At 38.6% G+C, this 8,955-nt stretch overlaps 1 protein-coding gene across 2 annotated transcripts in view; it reads left to right on the top strand.

Annotated features, from left to right (window-relative positions):
* Positions 1 to 8,468: 8,468 nt before the first annotated feature.
* The window catches only part of rnf24 (ring finger protein 24), a 31,839-nt gene continuing 31,352 nt past the window's right edge, over positions 8,469 to 8,955 (top strand). The window contains exon 1 of one of the 2 annotated variants that reach the window (XM_016679261.1): positions 8,469 to 8,943. The gene's annotated coding sequence lies outside the window, so the exon portion shown is untranslated. The remainder of the gene's footprint in view (positions 8,944 to 8,955) is intronic. The other variant, XM_007567247.2, reaches the window with a different exon arrangement.

The following is an 8,955-nucleotide window of genomic DNA, read 5'->3' as shown; positions in this document are numbered from 1 at the left end:
GCAAGCGTTGTAGCGCTCATGTTGCGTTTAAAGGCGGCTCGGAAAAACAGATTACGACCCGTTTTAAATAGTTTTAACTGCTGATAAAAGTGACAGAGGACACAGATATGGGAAATGTAGCCCCACTGTATCAAATTGACATAGGAATAACAGAGAGTTGGCCATTCTAAGGTAAAAACCCAGCGCAGACAGTGTTCGTGTTTTTTTTTTTTTTCATCCAGTCGGCTTTCCGCGCCCCCCCTGCAATGGCACGGCGCCCCCTCTAGGGGGCGAGCCCCACAGTTTGGGAACCTCTGATGTAAGCCAATAACAATTATAAGTATTTTCATTGTGCTCAAATGAACTGTAAGAAAAATAATATTAAGCAAATTGCTAATTCTAATTAGTGAAACTGTCTATCTAAGGAAAAAAGTAGATGACAGCAACTTCTCATTTCCACACAGTCCCCATCCTGAGTAGGCACAGTGAGCAACGTCTTAGAAACAGGAAGAAACCTCCTGCAGAAACAAGCTCAGAGCGGATGGCTGTCCGGCAACTTGGGGGTGACATAAAACAAATTACACATGCTTGCTTCCTTACTAACAGATTTATAACTACTGTTCAGCAGCATCAGTAAAATGAGGGAAGTCCAACCAATCTAATTAATTAATTTTAACAAATGAACCAAAGTATAGAATATTGGCTCCACTGCTAAACCCTGCGGGGCTCCACAACTAGCACATTCCCATATTATCTATCTATTATTCCTTCCATCAATTCTTGTATTTGTAAAATGTAGTTATAAGCATTTTTCCTACGTTGGAGCTAACTCGGTGCAATATACTCTCCACTGACGCTACATAATGGCTAACGAGGACTTGACAGTGACTTGATGCAGTCGGCTGGGTTTCCTCAGACAGAAAACAAATTGGAGAAATGAACCGAACTCGACTGCATCGTTTTGTAACAAGGATGTAGTTGGAGTGTATGTAACTGACTCTGAATCTGCATAATTGGACTGAATTGACTTTATATTTTTCAGTAGTAATTGGATGTTTTTATTTACTAGCATTATAGGTTTGAAGTTCACTCAGTATTCACTGGGGGACATAAACTAATATATCAATCTAAGAACTGAATCCAGGCTTTTCCAGATGTTTTAAAATGTTCTTTCATTAGTGTTATTAGCTTCTGTTTCTGTAGTAGTGATGAAAATTGCTAAGCGTTATACTACCAAGCAATCTTTTAATTTAGTACCACTTACGGAGGGGTTCAATGTGTAATGTTTCTTCACTTCTGTTCTCTGGCCCTCCTCCTCAGTTTGAACCATGCTAGGAAGGCTGGGCCCTGGACTTTGAACTCTTCTAGTCTGAAACTGTTACAAAAGTGATAAATGCTGTTAGCATAGGAACTGTACGTTGCTGTGGAAAGTATTTAATATCATCTCCGTGTGCCCTTTTTTTCTCCCAAGAGTTCATTTCTTAAAAAGGGATTTTAAACTCAACTCAGAGCGGCATCAACTGGGAGCAGAACCCTTTGTGAAGCTAACTTAAAAAGTACTGAGTGAAGCATAATTTCAGAGATATAAAATGTTTTTTTCAGTTCCAGCAAATCAACCAAGCCTGGTTGAAGTCAGATGTATCTCTAAGGTTGAGTGTTTGATGTTTGGCTTTTTTTTTTTTTTTTTTCCAAAAAACATTCATTACCGATACTTTTTGCCTGCTGTAGATATTTTTAAAGCCTTAAATCTCCGCTTTCACCTTGTTCACTCTCTCCATAAAGTATTTTAAGGACATGTAACAGAAATTGTGTAATAATTAAAAACAACACTTAAAAAAATCTAACTATTCCACTCCTCTTTTGTCTACACTATCACACCATGTGTTGCACAACGGGTCTTGGCCAGAAGTCTGTGTTTTCTGTTGCTGCATCGTAACAAGGAGTGCTGTCACAACGTGTTGGGGAAAAATCTGTCCTCCCTCACTGAAACTGATGCCTCCCTCTCTCTCTCACCCCTCCTCCTCCTCCTTGTCCTCCTCCTCCTTCTCCATTCTGAAGTCTCTCTATCAGACACGTTAACTCATGAGCTCCCTTTTTCAGACGCTCAAAGAAATAAAACATCTCAAGACGAAATTAAAGCCAAGTTTAAAAAAAAAAACAACAACAAAAGAAGGTCAAACATAAGTCATTCTATTTTTCCCAGAACCCGATTAAAGGTTGCAAGATTAGTACAACGCAACAGAGCAAGCTGTAGTGCCACTTTTTAAAGCTTTGGCTCTGAAGGCAAACTATTTGAGTATTAACAACATGCTGTAAACATTTGTTGTGTAGGACGTAAAATCTGTGGCACATAAAACTAAGAGCTACTAGACTGCACCTAACACAGTACCTAAAAATAAGGAGTTCGTCTCCATTTTATTTGGATTATGGAAACCTATAATTACATTTATAGCAATAAAAAGCCATAGTAGGTGCTTAGACATATATGTTAATGAATGTTCTGAACACACGTTTGCCTAAGGGATTAAAATGAAACACTTTGCAAATATGATTAAATGTAAAACAATTTTATAAAATATATATATATATATATATATATATATATATATATATATATTAACATAGGCAAAAATAATAATTTTGGAAAGATTTCCTCTCTCCTGGGGATGAAATCCTGTCCCAAGTGGTGGAGTTTAAGAATTTCTTGTTCACAAATGAAAGAAAAATGGAGTGGAAGATCAGATGGAGGATTGGTGCAGCATCTGAACTTTCGAGCGCCTAGCCGAAAGGTGAATTTCTGCCTGGCTGGATGGATAGCCCTTGTCTTACATCGTAGCCATGTCTTTATTTTCCCAGTTACTGTAATGACACACATTCAAAGTAAGACATTCAAAGCAGACCTGTGGTTCTTTTGTCTGGCTTCTTGTTTTTGCTCAGCATATTCTGTTCCTTAGTACTTTTCTTCTTTTCCTTTGGAATCAGCACTATAGGCACCAGATGTCCTCCTTGTCTGGCCAGATGGAGGAAGCAGAAAAAATGCAAACACGCTAAAAAAAAAAAAGTGAACTTTGTTTTCAACAGAGCTTAAAGCTATGAATACTGCAGTACTTTATTGTTTTTTTTCTTCTCCGTGTACATCAAAAACATTTTAAATTTTTAAAAAAATATAATTTCTATCGATTTTGTGTCTGTAATCTTGTATCTATAACAAGAGTTGTACTGCTTCAAAAGAATCTTCAGTAAAGCTCTTTTACTGGTTTCATTCCAGTCTGGTGTGTATGTGGCATGTGACTGCTGCTACATCCTGGATTGTTTAAAATTTCTGTTTGATTTCTATGCAAAATCAGAGATCTCATAACAGTTTTAAAATAAACTATTAAGTGTGGTTTTGGTCTGAAAATGGACTGAGGACAAATACACAAGAAACTGAAAATTCTGCTTTCAATTTCAGTTGTACAAATTGGATTCAGTTCTTAAATTCTGTTTTCTGGGTCACACACCTCGGTGCTGGAGAAACCTACAGAAGACTGATGACTTGAGAGATTGGCCGCTGGTCATTTGACATGACGAGTGACAAATGACTACTTCCCCTGTGCCTCACTCCAGGTACAGATGCTACAGGTTCGCTGAATATAATGTAGTTCTGTCAATCTGCGTTTAATTACTCTGTGGCTTTCTCAAGGATGTCTGACGCAAAACATTTAATTTCAGAACTGCAATTGAACCGCTATACCATTAGCCGCAATGCACTGAAGAAACTAACTTTAATAAATTTAAATCATTTATTATAATATATGTCATAAAATCATTTTGTATTTCATTATGTTGCCTTTGACATAAATATTATTTTTTTTGCTAGTAAACACTGATTGCATACCGTAGGACCTTCAGCGTAGGTAGTCAAGTAAATACATCACTCTAAAAGTTTAAAATCAAAGCTTTAAATAAACATAAACCCTGCTCTGAGCTTTAGTTAGACCACCAAAGCAGATGGAGTAGGAAGAACAAGCAATAAAAATGGATGTTTAGATTACAAGAGGAAGCAGACAAAGATAGACCAAAGCAGGAGGGGCCTTATAATAAATACAGATGCTAGTTTTACCTTTTGAAAAAAAAAAAAAGAAAAGAAAAGAAAAAGTATTTTAAGTTCTTTTGTGTCTGTGTTCCCTGGGTCTCATCCGGTGATCACACAGTGAGGAACGAAAGGTGAACGATAACCCTTTGACCCGACCTGTGCGTGTTTGTGGTTTATTTTAGAAATCCAGGAAGAGGATGTGTGACTGTGTCACTGACTCATTCAGCAAACTGCAGCTGGAGATAGTCGTTTTAATGGCCCGTTACTAAAGGACAGGAAGAGCGGATACCTATTTACCGCCACGTTTCCAACCAAAAGTATATATGTGCTTTTAACGCTTTGCCATTTTGGTAGCTCAATAAAAAGCACTGCTTAAAAGTAGTAGCAACATTTCCAATACTTAGAATTTCAGTGTAACCAAAATATTGTCCTCAATTATTATTTTATGTTCACTCTCACAGTCATTTTCACAATATTAAAACATAAGAATAAAGAATATACTTCATCATCATATTCAATCTTTCGATCAAAAATAGCAAAGTTTTATTATTGGAAAAGCGCTAAGTATATCTGTGGTCTTGTAACTTTGACAATGTTTTTGATAGTGTAATTTCTGAAGCTTTGACTTTGGGAATGAGTTTTTATTGTGTTTGTTTGTGTTACGTTGCTCTTCTGATTAGCAATGTAACACATTCCTCTAAACAGTAATCATCATAATAAGCATCAAGAACACTTATGATGATGATTTCTTTAGATTTTATTTGTATTAGTATTTAAGTTAAGTCAGTAGAGGAAAAAGGAAGCAGAAAGGATTAAATCAGCAGTAAGTTAAATATGTTGGATATGAACTACAATAAAACAACAATATCTAACCAGGATCACGGTTAAGACTAATGAAAAAATAATAAGGTTAAATCTGATCAATAGCAGTGAGGTTTTATAAGAGCAATAACTGCTGCACATAAACCTACAGTCCTTTGAAAAGAAATTTTGTAAAAGAACAGAATTTTATTCGATGTGCCTGCCCTGTGAAGTCAGAAATCTTCCGATGCTCATCTGGTCAGTGTTTGTCACTGGATATCCCATCTTTCCACTGAACCCTCTACTATGTTTGCCGTGGTGGGAGAGCAGCCAGAGTTATGACTGTGGTCCTATTACAAAACACACACTACAGCTGAGCAACCTTGCTGATTCGAAATGTCATGCCACCTGCAGGAGACGCTGACTTTCTTGGATACAGTACATGCAGGACGTCTAACTTTCAGCGGCAGCAGCAGGTTTCCAAACAAAGTTGAACCGTGGTTGGTGTGTAACTCCAGCAGCAAGGGCTGACTTGGAGTGGAAGGAATGTTGACCTCTTTGAGCCTGTGAGCCTGTGAACGTTAAGCAGTGTAGTTAAAGGGGAAAAGGCCAATGACATGTTCATGAATTAACAGGGAACAGGGATAATACAGTAAAAGGTTAGGGGATAATATCCACAAATCAGTAAGTCAAGCAGCTGATAACAGTTCAGCTGACTTAAAAACACCAAGCTGTTATCCTTGGATTTACAGCATTTGACAAAGATCTAATCAGTTCCATTACGATATCTGAAAATATACAGCTACATATAAAGGTGCTTTCTTAGACTGTGACATCCTACATGTTTTCTGTTGTTAAGAGTAAAGCCGGCACGCACTGTACTGTCAAAGTTCTACTAGAATGCTCGATTTTTCACGGTGTTGAAATGCTGCCCTCTTGTGGTTTTAATTCTACATCACATGTAATTCAAAACTATCACCACTGGAGGGAAGCAAATCCACATATTTGAAAAGTCTGACGGGACCATTTGGAGTCTCGCAATTAAAATATAGCATTTTAACTCACCTGGAGCAGCTACCGCATGACATGAATTTATGAGTCTGGGTATGCAACACTGTTCGCAGAACAAACACAAAACATATATATGTCAGTTCCATGTCAATTTGAATGTACATTCAAACTGACAATAAACCAAAAAAAAAAAAAGTCCTGTTGCCAAGAGATTTGAAGCAACTGACAAAGAAAATACTCACTTTTCTGCTTGTCATTTGTGTGTTTTACTCAAAACGTGTAAATTGTTTGAATTATTTTCGAGTGCCTTACCATTCGTGGCCCTCTAACATTTTACATGTAGTAACCTTTACAATAGAACAATAAAAAAAAAACATTACTGTGTAGAGGAAAAAGATGACAAGTGATTTTCATTATTTTAAATACAAAGTTTTAAGTGACATTTGCATTTGTATTCAGTCATCTTTACTGTACATCTATGAAATAAAACCAAGTGCAATCAAGTGGTTTATTGGGTTGCATTACATCTGAGTGTTCTGGCATATTAAATCTGTCACTTTATCCTGAACTAAACTACCCCTGTACAATCAGTAAGTTGGAAATGTAATCTTGCAGATGGAGAATAGTAATACTCTTTCAACTAAAATACATGTATTACTGTAAAAATTCGGTTCTGCACAATAGATGTGGTTGTTATTTATATAATTTTTCATCAGTGAATATCATTAACATTTTCTCACAGACCTAAAGATGGTTGGTGGCGTACACCTATAACAAAACGCTGCAACTTCCTCCCTATAAATATGAAGCCTGCATCCAGGAAGCCACACTTTGGCCACCCAGCCCGGTTCTTCATTTCCTTTTAAAGCAGTGGAAGAGCCCCACCATCCCCTGATGCACATCACTATAAGTGCATGTCAATGAGGTGCAGATGACAGGAGTGCATTGTGAGATGGCTGCTGAGTGGGAAGCGCCATGTGACACTCCTGAATGGGCTGCCGGGGGTTGGCAGGAGGGAGAGGATGGTGACATCCACAAAGGCGCATTCAGGAACCGCAGACGACGAGGTACAAGACTGGCACTGGTCCTCCTTTCCTTCCCTGAGACAGCAGGAGGAGGCTGTTTCTTGGTACGGACTGAATGGAGGAATTATTGTTGAAATAATAGGAGAGAGGTTTATTATCCCTATATAGCACTTCCTTGGGTCTCTTCGTGGACATTGTGTCGCTACTTCGTTGTGTGACTTACAACCTTGTCTTGTTCATGTGGCCTCAGAGACCTAACGGTGTTTAGAGCAAGATAAACTTTTTATGGACACATGCACAGTCCTAGAAGTGTTACTAACCTTCACTTTTTGTAGCGTAACGACCACAAACTTTGGCGTACTTTCTTAAGGCTTTAGAGGACGAATCGACTCTAACTAGTTCATAAGTGAAGGAAAACGATGAATGGTTTTCAAAAATGTTCTGCAAAGAAATATCTGAAGAGGTTTGGCATGAATTTGTAGAACCAGCTGGAGGAAAGTGCTCCCACAGCATTAGTGCTTTGTTCACCAAGTTTCACAATGTGAATGGTGTGTTCAGGGACTCATCTATAACCAGAGCATCTTGATAAATGGCATGAGGTAACAAGGACTTCTTGTGGCTTCCCCCTCCCCCCCCCACAATAGTTTTCATTTTGTCCCTCTTCCATAAGTGCCAGATGTACAGAGTGTCCAGCTAGAAGTTGTGATGTCACCACATTATTTTTCCTGAACTGTGGATCTCTGTCATTCCTCCAGAATGACAGAGGCGTCTTCCTTGCTTTTCTGATTAATGCTCTCCTTAACAGTTGTGCAATATTTTCTTTTCTTTATATCTTCAGATGACAGATTTAGTAGTGCTCCATGAGACGATGAAAGATTTGTGTAATATTTTGTGACCTAATACAAACTTAGTCATACGTATGAGGAATATATAGCCTGTCTGCTATACTCCCCAGTCTTTGTTCACTGATGTTCTCAGACAATCTTCTGAGCCATTTAGAGAACAGCTGCATAAATTCTAGCAGTAAATTAAACACAGGTATTAATTACTAATTAGTGATCACTGTTTGGTTCCTAAGTAATTACTAAATGGTTTAAACTGATTTGATTTGGGGGAGATGTGGCTCCACCCTCTGCCCCCACACACAATAGTTTTCATTTTGTCCCTCTTCCAATTGTCACATTTCTACTTTTTAAATTAATTTGGAAACTTTCTGTCATTTTCCTTTCACCTCACAATTAGGCAATACTTTGTGCTTACTGACACAAAAGACCAGTGAGGCTGCAACCTGATAAATTGTGAGAATGTTCAAGGGGAGTGGGATACTTTAATTTAATAATAATTTGGATACTTCTGAATAAAATAACATTTTTACAGTTTGTTTATACTTTCAGTTTGACTTACTGGATAATTAAGTTCATTCTTGAGGTAAAAATATATTAACTCTAAATGTAGGATTTTGTTTTCACTTTTAATCACCATGCATCTTCATCCTCTCTCAGTGAAGCATCTCATCCACAAGGCTCGCTGTGCTTTAATCCTGCATGTAGCTCCACTCCTCCTCCTCCTCGCTCTCTTAGTGCCGATCTGACTGGGAGGAGGTGGGACCTACCCACTGGTGGTAGTGGGCGAGTAACCGCGTACGTGCAAATCGTGCAGACTGCCAAGGACGAAACGTGAGTTTCTCTTCGTTATCCGCGAACTCCTGCTTCAGAAAAATTCATCCACTAGGGACCATCTACCTTCTCGAGTTCGGTCCAGTGTATTTTAAGCGATCGGAGCCCCCAGCAGCAGCAGCAGCAGCAGCAGCAGAGAGAACATCACACAGACCTACAGACAGACAGACTGACGGACGGGCGGAGCGGAGCTGTGTGTGATGAGGAGGTCGCCTCGCCGCAAGGCTTTGCGTAACATCCAGATAATAAGAACGGGACATTTTTTGTCGTGGGGACTGCTTTCAGTTTGGGTCTGCTTTCAGTGACAGTCTGGTTTTGTGAAGAAACACACAGCAGCGATATACAGCTACTAAAGGAGCTGAAGGGGAAATCACCGGTGAGTCTCTGT

The sequence above is a fragment of the Poecilia formosa genome, unplaced genomic scaffold, assembly GCF_000485575.1.
Source record: "Poecilia formosa unplaced genomic scaffold, Poecilia_formosa-5.1.2 Scaffold206, whole genome shotgun sequence".
In the NCBI taxonomy this organism is placed as follows: Eukaryota; Metazoa; Chordata; class Actinopteri; order Cyprinodontiformes; family Poeciliidae; genus Poecilia; species Poecilia formosa.
This window is presented reverse-complemented; position numbering and strand designations above follow the sequence as displayed.